Raw genomic sequence first — 18582 nt, forward strand, 5'->3', positions numbered from 1 at the left:
CTGAGATTCTGATTCTCTAGTGAGTGCTCTGAACTTTACCATCCACAGGCAGAAGGAGGCTTTGTTTTGCAGAATTTGTGTGGTGTGTTTTGAGTAGGGGAGCCTTGATGATTTCCCATAATGCTGAGAGGTGGTGAGGCATAATGAAATAAACAGGAACCTTGGGGTCATATGAACCTGCGTTCAGTCCTGGCTCTACGACTTACCGGTCATGTGAACTTGAGCATCTTCTTCAACCCCTCTGAGCCTCTGTTTCTTCATCTGTAAAACAGGGATAATAACATGTACCTCCTAGGAGTGTCCTAAGAATTAAATGCTGTAATATATGTGAATGCATCCCACTTAATAAATGTTATTTCCTCTTTGATCATCATGTTCCAACAATAACTATAATGATACTTTAAGCCAGTTCCCCAGGCTTCACCAAGCTGTAGGTATATATTACCCCAACTCCCCAGATGTCATTGCCTCTTACCTCTATCTGCCTTACCTCTACCTGCCTTACCTCTGCCTCCATCACTTGCATTCACTTGTTTCTGGGTGTCCCCATGGTGGCCCACGTGGCTTCATGAAAGCTTCCCATTGGCCTTCCCACCAGCACAGCCATGGCACTGCTGAGGTTTCCATGGGGCACCTGCTTTGTCGAGCGGTATGAGGCTTGGAGACAACGGCTTGGCCCATGGTAGGTGCTTAGCTCAGCATGTTGAATGAGTCATCAGAATCTTCCTGCTGCCTTGCAATTTCTGCACAGGGGCTTTAGAAACATAAAGTATTTCTGCTTTGCCTTCCTTCCCCCACCCCTATCCCTTTTCTGTGACGTGAAAATAAAAATGAAAACAAAATAACGCCAAGTCTCTGGGCCACAGGTGTAAAGGAAGTACCAGAGACTTTACAACCAGGCTCTGGGATGGGCAGCCTGGTGGGGCTGCTCAGCCTATGATGCTGGTAGTACTTTGGTTTAAAGGCCACACAAAGCTGGCTCTGGAAAGACACATTTCTGGCTGTCTTTCAAAAAAAAGCCTTGAAAAAAATTTTTGTGTGTAATTTAAGCTTTTGCTCCTTCGGTTGTGGTTCTGTTCTGTTACCTTCTTCCCTGAGTCTTGGAGGACTGTCATTCTAGGTGAGAGGACATAGCCGTTCCTCCTGACAGCACACTGGCCAGGAAGGGCCACCACCTCCTCCTGATATGGTGGCCCTCACAGGGTGTGAACCTCCCTGACCCACCTCCTCTTCTCCTCCCTAATCACTGTGCTTTGAAGCACTGCTAGCACAGCAAATCCAGAACACTCTTTCCCCCCCCTCCACTTTGTGATATTAATAAAGCATTTCTATTCCTCTCTGGATTCTGAGACCTCTGTGCTCGTTTTGGCTCAACTGAAGCTTGACTAGCAAGTGGGAATATCATTCTGGAGCTTTGTTGTGTCAGAATGAGACTCAAGCCCTTCTCTGGGTTGCTTCTGCCTTGCCCACAGGGTTCTTCAAACAGCCTACAAAACGGTGGTGGGCAAGGTCCCCGCAAAAGGAGACAGGAAGTCTGCCCCAAAGCTGTTGCTGAACAGTCTCTTGAAGGACTGGGGTCTCTAGGGTCCCTCTCTAGGGTCCCAATTCTTAGGATACTCCAAGGAGGTACGTGTTACCATCCCTGTTTTACAGATGAAGAAACAGAGGCTCAGAGGGGTTGAAGAAGATGCTCAAGTTCACATGACCGGAAAGTCGTAGGGCCAGGACTGAACGCAGGTTCATCTGACCCCAAGGTTCCTGTTTATTTCATTATGCCTATCCAGTCCCTGGGAAGGGAGAATTTGACTGGCAAATCCAGTTCTAGGGTGAGACTTTACCGCTCCCTTACCAGGCTCCCCAGGATGGACTTGGTGGAGCTTTGGGGCAGGGGAGGGGCCCTTGGCCCAGAGTGCTGCCCTGATTCAGAGCCAGTCACCCTCTGATTTCTAATGGTGGCACCTTGGCTGAGTCTCTTTCTCTTGCCTTTTAAATACTTCTAGAGTTAAGGAGGTAAATAAATACACACTTAACATTATGCAATTACATTTTTTACTTCTCTTCCATTTCCACTTTAATAGTGGAGCATAGCTACTATATTTCTATGTTCAAGGTTAGAAGGAAGGACATAATTCACTCTTAAAGCTGTATGTCTACTTAGTTGGTCTCTACTTAAGCTTGGATGACAAAGAGACTTGATATGTCTCTGAACCAAGAAACCTCTTGGTTTCATTGTTTATGGCAGACACAATTAATTGAATATATGACATATTCTCACCGAGCTCAGATGGGACTTCAGAATCCTCAACACTCTTCTTGGCAACCACTGTTGATCAGAGTTGTCGTATGAAATGAAATCTTCATGCTGTCCTGCCTGACAAATAGTCATCCTCTTCACAGTCCTTTGTTAATTATCAATTGGTACTTTGTATCTTATGTTATTAATTAGGTATATGTTTGACTTCACTACTACACCGTACGTCTCTCGAGAAAAGAATCTGTACCTGACTCCTCTCTGCATCATCCCAGCTCTGCCCTATGGTCATCTCCAATGATTATTTGTTGGGTCAACGAATGACTGCCTTCCCACTGAGACTAAGAGGACAGTGTTGAAATTCTTCTCACAGTCAGCTCTAAGTCTTGCTGCCCTCTTCTTGGTGGTACTTATCCTGATGCCACAGCAGCAATACTGATATACTTATAAGACCGAGGAAAATATGGGTTCCCCAGTGGCCCAGTAAAGAGGTCCTTTCTGCAGACCCCCCGACAGTCAGAGCGATTGTGAAACATCAGGGAGATGTTTCCTGACACAGCAGGAAGGGATATCAGCAATGCAAGGCCAGGGACCATAAGACACATATTTCACAGGCAGTAGGTCTGGCAGATACTCATTTAGTAACAACATGGTAGCAGTTTGGCCCCCATGAACCTGTGCCACCCCTGGCTTAGGTATTTACCCTGGGGGATGATACCGTATATGTTGCCCTTCGTATCACCAGAGGGTGTGTCTACACTGTGCACAGGCATCTCGCTTGGCACCCGTACTAACAGCCCTAACAATACCAAGCATCAGAGATTCAGTTATCATTGTATACTCTTGCTCCTAAAATGAATGAAAGCCAACTAGTAATTATACAATAAAAGCTGACAGCACATTAAACCCATTTCCTGCCCAAAACTAGAACAAAGCGGGGACAATTTGTCTCATGTAAATTTTGCAGTACAGGAAACCGCCTCCCCTGAGCCAAAATGCAACTCAACTTGGCGTCTTCTTCCCCTTAGTTCCAGCAAACGTGTGGCGCCGAGAGGTTGCATACGAGGGCATGACTTGTGTCCTCAAGGAGTGTACCACCTCAAAGAGTGTCCACACGGCTAACTCAGTTGTCTGAGTAACTCTCTGACCTTGTCTCTGACCACTCAATCCATGCTCACCGTATTCCAGCCACACAGACCTACCACTGCACCTAAGGATGAGCTCGTGCCCTGCCCAGGGCCTTCTCTCATCACATCAGGCAGCCACTGGTTCACCCCGTCACTTCCCTGTGGTCTCTTCTCAAATGTCACCTTCTGTCCCCGGTGACTCCATCACTCTTTTCTCCTGTCCTACTTATTTTCCTCCTTAGGACTTAGCACCAACAGACGTCTATCCATGTCCTTGGTATTTGTTCACTGTCCACTGTTCTGGAATGTGAGCTCCAGGGACATTGTCCATTTGCTGCATTGGTGGGTCCTCAGTCTTGGAGCAGGGTTTCTCGACCTCAGCACTACCGACAGTTTGGACCAGATAATTCTCCATCGTGGGGGGCTGTCCTGTGTATTGTAAGCTGGTAAGAGGCATCTGTGGCCTCTCCTCACTTAGATGTCAGCACCACTGCCTCACCCCCACACACATTGCTAAATGTCCTCTGGGGAAGGGACAGAATCACCTCTGGTTGAGAACCACTGGCCTAGAAATGTTTAGCACGGAGTAAACACAGGTGTTAGCATTTATTCACACTCCCACCATGTGCCAGTCACTGGGCAAGGTTTGCATCTGTGTGCGGGTGGAACAGTTCTCACCTTGTGGGCTGGTCGTAAGGTTTAGTGACAATAACCATAAAGCCTCTAAAGCAGTTCCAGACGCTTCGTACTGGGTGCTTAATAAATGGCAGTCATGATTATGCAGAGGCTCTGACCTGACCCCCATTTGCCCTTTTAGTGTTGTCACCCACACCCCCACACCCAAGCCCTTCCCTTTCGAGATAAAGAGCTGAAGGTGAGACAGCAGGAGGAATTGCCCGAGGTCAAGTGAGGGTGGCATCAGCCTTGGGATCCCTACAGTCCTCGAGAGAGGGGAGATCTGACACAGCCCCCAGCCCAGCGCCTTATTTATGCTCAGTAAATATTGGTGGAAGAATTGAGTGCACAACCCAGCAAATAAAAGTCAGACAAGGATAAATGCTGGAGTGGAGTCCATGCAGAGAACTCAGGACGCGCCACAGGGAGACGTTCATTCTGGCAGAGAGGACGTTAGCGGAATTACCGGGAGTCTCCCGGGCAGAGGCCCGGTGAGCCCGCAGCGGCAAGGGGACTGTCTCACTTAGCCCCCACGTCCGCTGCAGGAGCGGGCAGAGCAGGGGGCTGCCGTCAGCTGTGCCCCTCCTCAGCCGGCCTCCCCAGAACGCCCCCCCTTCTGCTTCATCAGAGGGATTCTTTCTTCTCCCCCCTGTGCTCCTTTTCCAGATCGGAGGCTTTGAGGCTCGCTTGGTCCTTTGCCTTTTCTGCTTCCCACCCCGTGCCGCCCCTGCCTGACTTCCTGGCAGACACAGCCCCAGCTTCAGAAGTGCCCTAGATGTCTAACCTACATTTCCTTCCCCTGCTGCTCACGCTGGCCAGGCCCCTCCTGGAGCTGCAGAGATTTCTACCCTGCCCTACAGGGCGGGTGGGCTCTGAGACCTTGCTGGTGTCCTCTCTGCCTCCTCAACCTCCCAGACTGGGACCCTCCCCGCACCAAACCCAAGATCCCGCTTTCACATCTCTGCGCTTTGGCGGGCCAGGGGGAGGCACTTTTCTCCAGCCACCGTTCTCCTTGGCCTTTTCCAAAGGAGCTGCATTCTTTGTCCCCAACAGATGCAGCCCCTCCCGAGCCTGCCAGGACAGGATTCTTGGCCTCCCTGCCCGCTGGTGATGCTTCAGGTACATAGAGCGAGCCCCAGGACAGCTTTTGCTTCCCGGGCCTTGGAGGAGTTTAAGACTCAAGCTGGTGGCCTCTTAGTTTATGGCCCTGAATTTTCTCATGTTTTTCTGTGGCCACCACCCAGCTGAAGGCTTTAGGAGTAGTTTCCCTTCATGGTGAATGATCTGATTATTCCACACTCCCTGGTATCCAGACTCCTCGGAGAATGGCACTGATTTTCTCTCCTGGGCCCCGAGTAAGTGCTTTGGGATGGAGGACAGGTTCCTCTGGGGAGAGGTTAAGCCTTTTTGGCCTCCCCTGGTGTTTGGAACAGAAGAGGCTTCTAAGAGGACACAGAGAAACTGTTTAGCAACTGACACCTTGCTTGCCATGACCGAGGAACCTCCCGAAATGTTTCTATACACAACCTGTGTTAGGGTAGAGCTGAGAAAAAGAAACCTCACTGTGGTGGACTGAGGCAAGCCATTTCCTCCTCTGTGCCCGGTGTGTAATAAAGGCCACAGCTGCCTTCCATTGAGTGATTACCGGATGCCAGGCACGGGTGTTGTAGTCACGCCTATAGGAGCTGATGTGCGAGATACTATCAGTGGACCCATTTTACAGATGAGGGGCTTAGAGGGGTAAGGGACAGGTGCTCCACAGGAGCTCAGGCCAACATCTCAACCCCGGCCTTGTGTTTTCCTGCTCTGTTTTTTGTTTTTGTGTTTTTAGATTATAAAAACTTTCTCTTTTTCTTTTCCCCGCTCTTCAATGGGGACAAAGAGTCAAGGGCTATTACCTGGACTGTCTCAGACACCGAGAGGAGCTGTGGGGACCCCCTCAGGCCTGAAGATGCTCCATGTTGATGGTACAGCCCTTGGCTCCTGTCCTTTTTGGAAATGGCCTCACTTCAAGAGAGCACCTGGGGTGAAGTCATGCGCCCTTCCTAGGCAGCCCATACTCGGTGACCAATTGACGTAGGGATATAAAAGCCAGTCCCCACTCACCAATTTAGGACAGTTCTGAAGAGTCATCCTAGTTTCTCCCTCTGCTCTGTCCTGCCTCTCACCTTCCCCTCACCCAGGGGTCAAGCCCAAGAGCACTCCTCTGCGTGTACATATAGTGTGTGTGTATGTATATACATATGATGTCATATAGATGATACATAGGAAATAGATATCCTCTATGTAGGTAAATCTGCATGCTCATATCCGTCCCCTCTTCTGCTTCTCAGGGAACCCAGCCTGCCACATACCCTCCCCCCTGCATCCTGTTGGAAATGTCTTGGGCCTCGGAGGGCCAGCATGTGTTGGTTGAAGGTCTGGAACTGTTTTCTGGCAGTGATGACCAGAGGAAGGGGACTGGCCAGCATCAGGCTCCGAATGGTTCTCGCTGTGGTTCTGAGTTGTGATGTTCCACTGCTGAGATAAGTCTTTGCTGAGCCACTGTAAGCCCACACTGTGGCCTTAGGCAAAGGCCTGCTGGGGACTGGATGGTCTGAAAAGGGAAAGACAGAATAGGATCGCCCTTTTCAGATTTCACCATAGCCCACACAGGCAAGGGAAAGACCTTGTTTTGGGTAGGTACTGGGATATTGACCAAGCCTAATACATAATCTGTGCTCTGCCTGTTCACTGTTTATGTCTGGTTGCTTTAATTGCAGCCCTGCCCTGGACTTCTTTCAATACCCTCCTAGTTTCCAGAAGGACCATGAAATGTAGTAGATGGTCAAGAAGTGTGGAAAAAGATAAATGAATCACCGGGGGGAGGGGCAGGAAGCAGGAGAAGGGAGGAAGTAGGGAGTATAATCTCATTAGAGACTTCAGGAGACTCAGCCACATGTAGCTTTCTCAGCCATCAGTGGGGTGCCCACCCTGTGCAAAGCCGATGCCAGGGGCTGGAATATCAGATGATTCAGCCTGGTCCCTGCCCAGAAAATGCTGTGACTCAGCCTTGGGCACGTCACTTAACCACTTTCTCTGGCTTGGCTGTACTCAGACGTGGTCTGTTAACGTTGCTCTACTAGGAGATACGGGTGATGTGATGGTCGCTCCTTACATCTTACCTGCTCATGCCTTGGACCCCCACCTCCCTTACTTTACACATCAGTCAGCCTGGCTGTGCTACCACCAGAGCGTTTCCCATACACCAAGCCTTGTGCTCAAAGCAGTTTATATACACCATTTTATTTAATCCTTGCAATAGTTCTATAAGGCAGGTACTATTATTAACTTCATTTTATAGACGGAGGCTCTGGGAGGATCATTTGTCCAAGGTCTCGTAGAAGTAAATGGTGGAGCCAGGACTGTCTACCCACACAGCCCGTTCTCCTGGTGGCTCTCCACCTGGGGGTGCCCACCTTCCCATCATTTTGGCTTCCACCTTGGCACCTTGACATGCCCCATAGCGGGGCCCTCATTCCCCATGAGCTTCCTGGTTCTGCCTCCACATACTGGTCCTTCTTCCCTCTGTCTTCTTTCTCGTCCTCATCCTGACTGTTAATGCCCAAATCTACAACTTCACTGGCTCCTTCTGCCTTTGGGAACGAGAATGGATCTTCTGTCACTTGTGAAAATGCCCATGACGGGGCTTTGGCTGCACACCCTGCCCTGTGGACAGGCATCCGGGTCCTCGGGAGGGTGTAAAATGGGAGTCACTAGGGTGTGGCATCCACTGATGTGAGGGTCACTCCTGCTTTACTCCACAGAGTAACAGAAGGTGCCAGAAAGAATTTAAGATGAGGGGCGCTTGGGTGGCTCAGTCGGTTGAGCGTCTGACTCCTGTTGTCAGCTCAGGTCATGATCTCAGGGCCATGGGATTGAGCCCCACGTTGGGCTCTGTGCTGAGTGTGGAGCCTGCTTAGGATTCTCTCTCTCCCTCTCTCTCTGTCCCTCCCCCATTTATGTGTGTGTGTACATGTGCACTTTCTCTCCCTCTCTCAACATAAATAAACTTTTTGGGGCACCTGAGAGGCTCAGTCGGTTAAGCATATGTCTTCCGCTCAGGTCATGATCTCATGGTTAGTGAGTTCGAGCCCCACATCCGTCTCTGTGCTGACAGCTCGGAGCCTGGAGCCTTCTTCAGATTCTGTGTCTCCCTCCCTCTCTCTACCCCCTCACCCCTCCCCCGCTGCTTGCACTCTGTCTCTCTCTCGAAAATAAACAAACATTTAAAAAAAGCCCTTAAAAATAAAGGAATCTGTAAAAATAAATAAGCTTTTTTTTTTTTTTTTTTTTTTTTTTTTAAGTTGATTTCTGTTCCCAGTGGCAGGCAGTGTGGGGTGGTGGTTAATGAAGTACCTGAGCTGTCAAAGTTGACATTCTGGATTTACCACCTACCTGCTGAGTGACCTTGGGCAAGTTAATGAATCTCTCAGAGCCTCCAATTCCCTTTCTATACAATGGGAATAACACCAGTGGCTTCCCCTATAGGTTGTTGGTTTGGAGAAGGTATGAGACATTGCATTTAAAGCGCGGGTTTCTCTAGCTGGTGCAGAGTAAGGGCTCTGTAACAGTCTTTGTTCCAGCATTGTTTCAGTATTGGCAGATAAGCCATGAATTGAGTTCCCCACACTTGTCTCCCTGCATCCCTTCCTCTCTCGCTCCCTTTCTTCCTTCCTCAGTGTCGGGCACAATGCCTTGTGCCTGGGCAGCGGGAGACAGAGATTGACAAAGAAGGGCCCAACTTTGAGGAGTTCATAAAACCTTCCAGAAGAATGAGGATCATGGATCAGGCTGCCAGGAAGCTTTGGCTTGAGGCTGGGCTCCACTCCTAGCCTGCGACTCGGGGACGAGTTGATTTCTCTGAGCCCCGGGTTCCCTCACCAAGCAGCAGGCTCGCTCCCATCCGCACAAACGCCTGGTAGTGCTGTGTGTGTGGCTGCTGTATCCAGAGGGGAAGCGTCCTCTCGCCATCCAGGTGCCTGTGGCCACAGAACCCTCAGGCCCCTTGTCGGGTCTTGCAGGATGCTGAGAGTCCTGTGTGACCCTAACGGACCTGCTCTAACTCCCGGCGTGCAGAACAACAGAATGGGTTCTCGGCACTGGCACGCGTGCTCCGAAGTGAGCACTAGTAAACGGACCTGGGATTTATGAATGGGTGTCACTGGCCTGCTGTTCTGCGTTTTATCACCAAAGATTATGGAAGATTGGGAGCTCTTATTTCAGCGAATGCTTTATGGTTTTCATTACTCTCTTGAATCTCTGCATAATTGGCTCGGGTGGGAGATGGAGTGTGTTTGTTTCCTTGCTTGCATTCTTTTTCCTTCTGTGCAAACCAGTGAAAATCACCAAAAGGCCAGCAAAGGAAAGCCCTGCCCACACCAGAGGTCGGCTGCGCGTTACACTTCCACAGATTGGGCTCCCTTCTTTTTTTTTTTTTTTTTAAAGTTAATTTATTTATTTTGAGAGAGAGAGAGAGAGAGAGAGAGAGCAAGCATGAGTGGGGGAGGGGCAGAGAGAGAGAGGGGATCCCAAGCAGACTCCATGCTGTCAGCTCAGAACCCAACACAGGGCTGGATCCCATGAACCGTGAGATCATGACCTGAGCAGAAATCAAGAGTCGGACGCCTAACCAACTGAGCCACCCAGGCGCCCCTGGGCCCCCTTCTTATTCAGGAAGCAGTGGCATGGCTTAGGCTGAGTGAATTGCAGCCTGAGTCTCTGTGCCAGTGTAGACTCCCAGATACCATTGGCTATTTAGACCACACCCTCTATTTACAGATGGGGAAACTGAGACCAAGAATTAGGAAATGATCTGTCTGGGGCTGACTTAGCTAACACCTACTGAACACCATCCCCCGAGTCATTTGACAAATTATTTTTGGGTACCTGCTGTGTGTGATTAGCTAGGATCAGAGAGTAGCCTTGTTTCTTTGTTTGCACTTTTCCTCTTTAACACTAAGCCGAGCTGACATTCGGGCACAATGGTCTCTAAATCAAAGCACATGCATGAGTGTGTAAGGTGATGCACCAGGGGGCAAGAAGAACATTCTAGAACATCCCTTCCTAGTAATTGTTTGCTCATCTTTTTGGTATTTCTACATTTTGTATATATCTTATAAATAACTATATGATAAAAGAGTGCAGCAGTGATTAGGTATAGTCTATAATTAAATGTAACTGTATATCCATATACTGGGAAGGTGTGTGATTAAAAAAACATTTGGACACTGTTGGTTTCATGGATGCACAGCCATCCCTGACCGCTCTGGCTAGGCTAGCCCTACCTCATTATCTTACCCCATTCCTCTCTGCCTCTTGTCGCCTTGAGTCTCCCTGACGTTACATTGTATTTCTGTTTGTTTCTTGTCTGCCTCCCCCACTAGAAAGCTCTGCATGGTAGGAGACTGATTTGCCTGCTGAGGCCTCTCTCCAGCACCTATAAGGCTGGCCGTACAGTGGGCTTGCAGTAAATATTTGCTGAAACAAATGAATGGGTGTGGACAGGTGTCACTGCAGGTGGGTGAATACACATGCCCATCACGGTGGGCTACATACAAGGTTAGGGCAAGTGCAGGATGCTAAAGGGACAGAGAGGGAGTGTCTGACCCAAGACTTAGGAGAGGCTTCTTAGGCAGGAGCTGCCTGAGCTGGACCCTGATGGGTAAGAAAGGAGTTGGTCAAGAAAGAGGAGAGCTCCAGGTGGAGAACAGCAAGGCAAAGACAGGAGAGGGCAGGGTCTTCCAGAAGGGTCTGGAGGGCTGGAACTTGGTCTGTGCATCAGAGAGTGGTGCAAGAAAGGAGATTAGATTGGTCACCAGAGTCTTGCTCATTGTTTTCAGGAATTGAGGCTATATCCCGAGGGCAGGGAGGACAGGTTGGTCTTCAGTGTGGTGTGTGGAGTGAGGACCTAGCAGCCCGGCTGCCTGGATTTGCCTCCTGGCTCTGTCATTTCCGAATAGTGTTTAACCCCTTCTGCCTCAGCTCCCTCATCTGTAAAATGGGGATGGTAATGGGAGCAGCCTCAGCGGGGTGTTGTGAGGACTAAATGAGCTAATTTATGTAAATCACAGAGATTGTTCCTGGCGTGGGATAACTGCTCAGCAAGTGTTACTTATTATAATTCATTCAACAAATATTAATTGAGCATCATGCTGTTCTCCAGGCTGGGGATACAGTCGTGACCAAATCATACATAAACCACACTGGCATGGAGCTTGCATTCTAATCAGGGGGAAAAATGATAAATGAATAAATAAGTTAACAAGAACAAATCATACGGTGAGAAGGCTAGGAAGAGAATTAGAGTAGGGATATGTAGAGGTGCCTGGGAGGGTGGGCATCCGGGAAGGGCCTCCTGGAGGAGGTCACTTACCTGTGGTGAGATTGGGAGTGTGCAAGGGCCCCAAAGAATCCGTGTGTTTGGGTGTAGCAGGGAAAGGGGAGGAAGGGGATGATTCGGGAGAGGTAGGTCAGGACCCGGTCTTGCCAGGGTCAGGGGTTTGGGTGGAAAGGCACTTAAGGGTTTAGGCAGTGATGGGATTTGGCTCCTTTTGAAAAGATCCCATGGGCACGGTCTGAACTCATGGCAGAATAGGAGGGAAAGGTGAGATGGAGAAAGAGATGGGCTTATCTCTTTCCTTGTTCTTCAGTTCCTTCACCCCCCCCCACCCCCCGCCCCGGGGTGGCACCTTCGCCTGCCATTGTTACCAGTGCCCAGATGTTGTCTCCCCAGCCCATGTCGTGCTCCGATGCTTAGTCAGGCAAAGTTCCAAATGACTGCTGTAGATTAGTTGGTGGCCCTTGGTTTGGGGGTGAGATCAGCTAGCAAGCATATGCCACATTTGGGGTGCAGACCCACTCCTGAAGTCGGGGTACGTGGGCCTTGCCCATTCTCCCTGCACGCTTATCGAGTCTGGGACTATCACCATCACTGAGATGCCTTCCACCAACAGCTCGGACTTTTGCATTTGTCCCTTGTGCCTTGTTGACTCCGGGGTTTTGGGAGGCAGCTTGGTGTGGGGATTTTTTTTTTTAAGTTTTATTTACTTATTTTGAAAGAGAGAGAGTGCAGGTGGGGAAGAGGCAGAGAAAGAGAGGGAGAGAGAGAGAATCCCAAGCAGCCTCCCCACCACCAGCGCAGAGCCCAATGCGGGGCTCGAACTCGCAAACCGCGAGATCATGACCTGAGCCAAAGGCGGACGCTTAAGTGACTGAGCCACGCAGGCGCCCCGACTTGGTCTAGGGACTAAGCAGGCGGGCTCCAGGGGCAGGCTGCACGGGGTGCCATCCTGCTTCTTCTGCTCCTTTTCCGTTTTCTACATTCTAGTGTCCTCCTCTGTAAAATGAGGATAATAATAGTAATTACCTCACAGAGTTACAAGTGAGTTAATATTTATAAAGCACTTGAAATACGGCCCAGCGCAGAATAAAGGATCAATAAGTATTCACTGTTACTATCAGTATTATTTTCCTGCCTGTTCAAGGGGAGAGGCGCCTGTTCGCTGCCCGCCTCTCCGAGACGGCTGTAGTATTAACAGGAATAATGATTGTCGACTGTTTGGAGCTTCGCAGAACAAAAGCACTGCATAAATACACATGATTATTATTGTCATCTTATGCTTTGCTGGGTGGGCCTATTGTGTGCTTGGTTGATTTATGGAAATGGTGTGTCCCTGGTTGATCTGAATTAGTGGTAAGCAAGTTTCAGACAGTTTAGATAATAACAGTGTCTTCCATCTGCTCAGGGTCCCTCATTCTGAAAGCTTCTAGAAGGCTAGGCAAGGTGGGAGAAAGGGAGCCCCCATCCAAGTGCAGACAGGCATGCCCATGCCCCCATTTGCCCGTCCACCCAGCGATCCACATCGGGGCCAGGCTCTGCTGGGCTTGCTGGGCCGCAGACCTGCACACTGTGGTCCCCACGAGAGAGAGGACGAGTGTGCACCTTGTGAGATCAGCAGCGGCTGAGGGCTGATGGGTCAGGGGCTCGTGCAGAGCGCAGGGTCGTGTTCTGAAGACTTCTGTGTATTGACGTCTGTGATACTCCACATCCTGGGAGACAGGATTCCATTTTACCAAGGAGGAAACAGAAAAGAAGCCTTGCTTGGGGCCCTGTAGCTAGGGAGAGTGGAGCTGGGATTTGAACTCCGGCAGCCCAGCTCGAGAGCCAGCAACATCCTTAACCAGCACATGGCCATTTCTAGCCAGGAACCAGAACGCTCTCCAAGTCTCAGTAAAACAGGTTGACTGGAAGCCAAGGACACTGGCCCAAAATTGGGATCCTGGTTGGGTTTCCTTGGCTTCCAAGGTGCATCTTGGGAGGCATCTTGGGTTGGGCTTCCTGGAAAAGCAACTCTGAGATTTGCACGCAGGAGGATTATTGGAGGGAACTCCTGGGATCAGCTCTGAGCAGCAGCAGCAGACAGAGGGAGTGGCTGAATTGCAACAGAGGCCTCAGCCAGTGACACGGGGTGGGGGGTGGGGGTGGCTCTGAGTCTGGAATGTCCCTTCAGACCTGTCTTCAATTCAGGCAAGGGGGCCAGGCCTTTGTAGCTCCACATGGACCCGCCATTAGACACAGCTGTCCCTGGGGGAGGGCGGCGTGCGACTTGGGGCAAGACCCTCCCTTAGGCTGAGCAGTTCCTAGGAAGGGACTCAGCTTCTGGGGGCAGAGTATCTTGAACCAGAGAGCCGTGGGAGGAAGCCCCACAGTCTCCACTACACGAGGCATTGCTGACTGTGACCAATTTTATGGTTTGGTTTTTTTTAACCACTGTGGAGTCATTATGGAATCACTGTGGAATCAGGAGTCATAACCAGGAACCTAGGTGAGAGCTAGGACCTTGTTTCTCTCTCAGCCCCCACATGGCGTCACCTGTCAGGCTGCTTCTCCTTCTGTGTATCTGTGATTGCCGTCCTGGTTTCAGCACCCCTTCCTGGGCTGCATTTAGGCTCCGGAGCTCACGTGCTGGGCTATGGGAATGAGCCTGGCCTTTCAGGGAGGTGACAGAAGTTAGCAGGATGAAGAATAAAGCTCCCAGCCCAGGCTCTGGTGCATTTAGAGACACCCCACTAGTTCCTTTTCCCTTCCTTGAAGGAGGTCATTCGTTCTTTTCATCGTTACTCACCCCCCCGCCCCCGCTACTTAGTGAGTGCCAGCTTCTGAGATAGAGCAGCGAGAAGGTGGGCACGGATGGGCTCCGTCCTCACGGAGTGTGCCGTCTCCTGGACAGACAGACAGACAGCAGACATGTTGCCACGTGGGATAATTTCCGGTGGTGACGAGCGCTGTGATGAAGACACAGCAAGGTGTTGAGAGAGCCACTGGGGGGCTTCCCGGGGGCACGAGCCAGTGACTGCCACATGTTCACGTCCCTTCTTAGAGCATGACAAATACCAGCTGTGTGAACTGACAGTCTGGTTTAAATGCCCTGGTCAGGGCTGAGGAGCCTGTCTTTCCTCCCTGCTGGCTGGGGCGGGGTTCCACAGGGCTCCTCCTGAGGTGTGCTGGCCTCTGCCTGGCGGGGTTGACCTGTTCCTTGGAAAACCAGCCCCGTGGTGCTTGACCCGATACCGTAGAGGTGAGGATCAGATCGACTCTGCCACCATGACAGCTCGCGGGGCCTGATGGCTGACCACCTCCCCCAAGTCCAAGTTCATTGCCCCAACTTGGGCAATCATGTGGTGCCATTTCCTTGCAGGCCTGCAAGTCCTTGTGAGAACAGCCCTGCCCCCACCCTCCTGCCGTCTCCACCCACATGCCCAGCCCAGCCTGAGCTAGACCCGTGGCAGGGGCTGGGAAGGGGACCCTGGGGGCTTTGAAGATTCCATCGAGTTTCACAAAGCCAGGGTTTAAGCTTTGTGACCAGAGCTCTGCCCAGTCCTGGTTCTGCCTTGTGGTTCTCTGGGTCTTAGTCCTTTTTCTATAGAGTGGGGATTAGGTGAATATATTCTTGTTTGCCTCTCCAGGTTCTCTCCTGCCTTAGGGCCTTTGCACAGACTCTTCCATCTGCTGGAATGTTCTTCACCCCTTTCCCTTTAACCTAATGGACTCCATTTCTCTTTCAGGTCTTAGTCAATCATCACACCTGCCGAACCAGGTCAGTTCCCCATTATCCATTCTCATCAGCCTATGTAGGGCTATATTCCATCCCTTTGTCACCGGTCAGTTGACATTTGTGGGAGTCTCGCACATCCTTATATGGCCGTAATGAGGGCAGGCATCTTGTCAGCTTGTCTGTGGCTATATCCCCAACATGCAGCACAGTGCTTGGTGTTTCATAGATGCTCAGTAAATTTTTGTTGCTGAACGACTATTCAAATGAGATGGTGCAAGTAAAGACCTTTATAAACGTAAAGCGCTAAATAAAAGGCACGTGTTTTAGGATCAGCGGGATGGTAGCATTCACCCAGGGAAGCATCTCAGCTTCTTCAGAGATTTGTGTTAACTCTTCTAGAACCCGAAAGAGCATTTGCCCGGCTCTATCTTGAGTCACACTGTGCCCAGGGAGCCAACAATCCTGACTGATCATTACTTGGCCTTTGTTGTAGCACAGGCGAGAGCAGGTGTTCCTGAGCCCCTGGCAGACTGACTTGCTCAGCCTCTCCCTGAAGTTGCCACACACAGCTTTCTAATTGTGTCATGTCACAGTGATATCCTTGGTGTGTCACAGCAGCCTGGGCCTCCCCAGGTGGGTGGCTGAGAAGTCACAGGAAGTGGGAAGTGTGTGTGTGTGTGTGTGTGTGTGTGTGTGTGAGAGAGAGAGAGAGAGAGAGAGAGAATGAGAATGCAGAAGGGGATGGCATGGATAAGACAGGCAGCTGCATTCCAAGCCCACTTTAAACATTCACAAGCCTGCTGTTACAGACAGGTCCCTCCTGCTTCTCTTTGGCAGTAGGCAGGCTCTGTCCCTTGGTCAGTCTGTCCCGATGTCAGTATTTGTCAAACAACTACTGTGTGCCCAATGTCAGGCTAGGTGCTGAGGACTCAGTGGTGACACTGTAGGCAGGGTCCTTGCCAGCTTGCAAAGCAAGCTGTCCAGTGGGGAGACACGTGAAATGAACCAGCAGATGTAGTAATGACATGGCAACATGTGTTCTAGGTGCTGCAAAGATGGGGACAGGATAGGTGTCTCATTTTAAAGTCCATTTATTTATTTGTTCAACAATATCTTGAAGGACCTAGAAGCATCTGTGCCGGGCAGGGTGCTAGGTTAATGAGCGCGTTTCCTCGCTGGAACCTTCCTAGACCACCAGGCAGAAGTGACTTTCCTCTGAATGGCCCACAACACCTGCCCCTCCCATCTGGGATTTGGGGGCTCTTGGCTTATTCCAATTGGTTTCAGTTTAGTGCCGATACAAACACATATCAAGAATATTCAGTATATCAGGCCTTGGCTAAGTTATGGGCAGATGAAGACGAAAAAGATGCCTGCCTGCCCTGTAGCATCTCACTCATACAGGAGTTTTGTTGCTTTTTTTTGTCCCCTGTGATTTAGGGCCTTATTTCACCAAATAGTTTGAGATTCCCCCTTCCTTCTCTTTCTCCTCCTATTCCTCCTTCCCCTCCTCCCCTGTGCTCCCCCTCCTGCCTGAGCCCGGGCTCAGCCTCCTTGCAGTCCTGGGCTGGGGACCGCGTGAGTGTCATCTGCATAGCACCGAAGTATCTCCTCTTTTGGGGCGTTCCTTATGCCCTACCCTCCATATCTGGGCCCACCGAGGCTCTGGTGACAGCTGTAGAGTGCTAGTCAGTGCTCAGAAACAGAGGGTGCTCATGACCGTGTTGGTGACAATGGGGAGGGTTATTAGGACCCATGCTTTTCCTTCCTTTTGTGGATACATTAATTTAACAAGGATCAGATGGGTTTGCTCAGATTTTGTGTTCCTTGGAGGAAGAGCGTTTAGAGTTTGTTTTTCCATATTGGAATGAATCAACATTGAACATCAGAGTTCAATTTTTTAAATTTCCTTTTTCAAAGAAGCAACGTGAGAGGCAGGGAACTGGCCTGTGGTAATTGGGACTATACCTGTGCCCCTGGGGGACCCCAAGCCAGCTTTGTAGAATGCTTGGGGTTGGAAACGGAGCCAGAGGCTAATGCGATTCACCTTGACACATTTGCGACAATATTTGGGGGGAAAAATTAATTAAACAGAACTCTGTGAGGAAGCTGTATCACTCAGACTGTTCCAGTCTCTCCCCCGAAGTAGCTCAAAATGCTTAATTCTCATGTATTAGGCATTTCGTATCTTTCATCTCATTTAAGCCCACAACAACCCCTATAATCCCATTTCACAGATAAGAAAACAGGTATCAACAAGAATATACCCAAGGATCACGTGGCTTATAATTGACAGAACCCAGAGTCACAGCGAGGCCATTTGACATTCGAGGCCACGCACTGCCCCACAGTGACATCCTGCCCTCAACAAGAACTCCTTTACATTGCACTCTGACACTGGCGTGGTTACTCAAACTCCTGGGTTGGGTCTCCTCCCATACTCCGGCTCAGAGTGAATATATCGGTTATTAACTGCTATGTAACCAAGCACCCGAAGCATAGTGACTTAAAACAACAACCGTCTTATATCCTGGAATTCTGGGTAATGATGGAGCTCAGCTCAGTGGTTCTTGTCTCCAGCGATGTCATCTGGGACTGGAGACAGCTCAGGCTCTCTTGGACTGGCACGTTGAGGATGGCTCACTGCCATGGCTGATGTCCTCATGGGAGAGGGTTGCCAAGTCTGAGGTCAGGCAGGACAGCGAGGCTCCTGGGAGCGTGTGTGTGTCCTCCTCCCCTGGTAGAAGGCTGCTTCCTTTTCACATGGCCTTTCCTATATATCTCTCCACGTGGTTTCCCCACATGGTCTTTCCAACATGGTAGCTGGCCTTCTTACGTGGAGGTTCGGGGACCCCAAAAGCTCAGAAGCAGAAGCTGCCAAGCCAAAGTCCTGTCCAGACGCAACATGGGCAGAGACTAACCAAAGGCATGGCCCCAGGGGGATCAGAGCAGTCAGCGCCCCCTCTGGAGACCAGCCACCACAGTGAAGCGGGTTCGTGCCGATATGGTTGGTTCTTCTGAGGATGGAGAGAGAGTCCACGGCTGGCAACCTCAGGTAGAGCTTCTTGGAGGGAGTGGACCTTGAAAAGTGACTGGGATCTAGAAAAAAATCTGAGTTCTGAATTTGTATAATATATACCATGTGCTACACAGGGCACTTACAGTTTTAATTTAACTCATTTAACCCTCAAACAACTCAAAGATCTGGGTGCCATCATTATTGCCACTTTACAGATGAGGAGCCTGGGGCACAGAGAACTGAAGTAACTTGGTCAAGTTTACACAGCTCCTAAAGTCGCAGAGCTGGATTCAAAGCCAGGCAGTCTGGCACCTGAGTGACTTTACCAGCCTTCAGAAGGAGGACTGATTTTGAGGAGCTCTTCATGGGGTGGGGGTGGGGGGATATCAGGCAAAAAAGTTTGGCCAAAACCTT

At 50.3% G+C, this 18582-nt stretch overlaps 1 protein-coding gene across 2 annotated transcripts in view; it reads left to right on the plus strand.

Moving 5' to 3' along the window:
• Positions 1–18582, plus strand: part of ABTB3 (ankyrin repeat and BTB domain containing 3) — a 315532-nt gene that overhangs the window by 49190 nt on the left and 247760 nt on the right. The window lies entirely within an intron of this gene.

Source organism: Panthera onca, chromosome B4 (assembly GCF_046562875.1).
Source record: "Panthera onca isolate mPanOnc1 chromosome B4, mPanOnc1 haplotype 2, whole genome shotgun sequence".
NCBI classification, from domain to species: Eukaryota; Metazoa; Chordata; class Mammalia; order Carnivora; family Felidae; genus Panthera; species Panthera onca.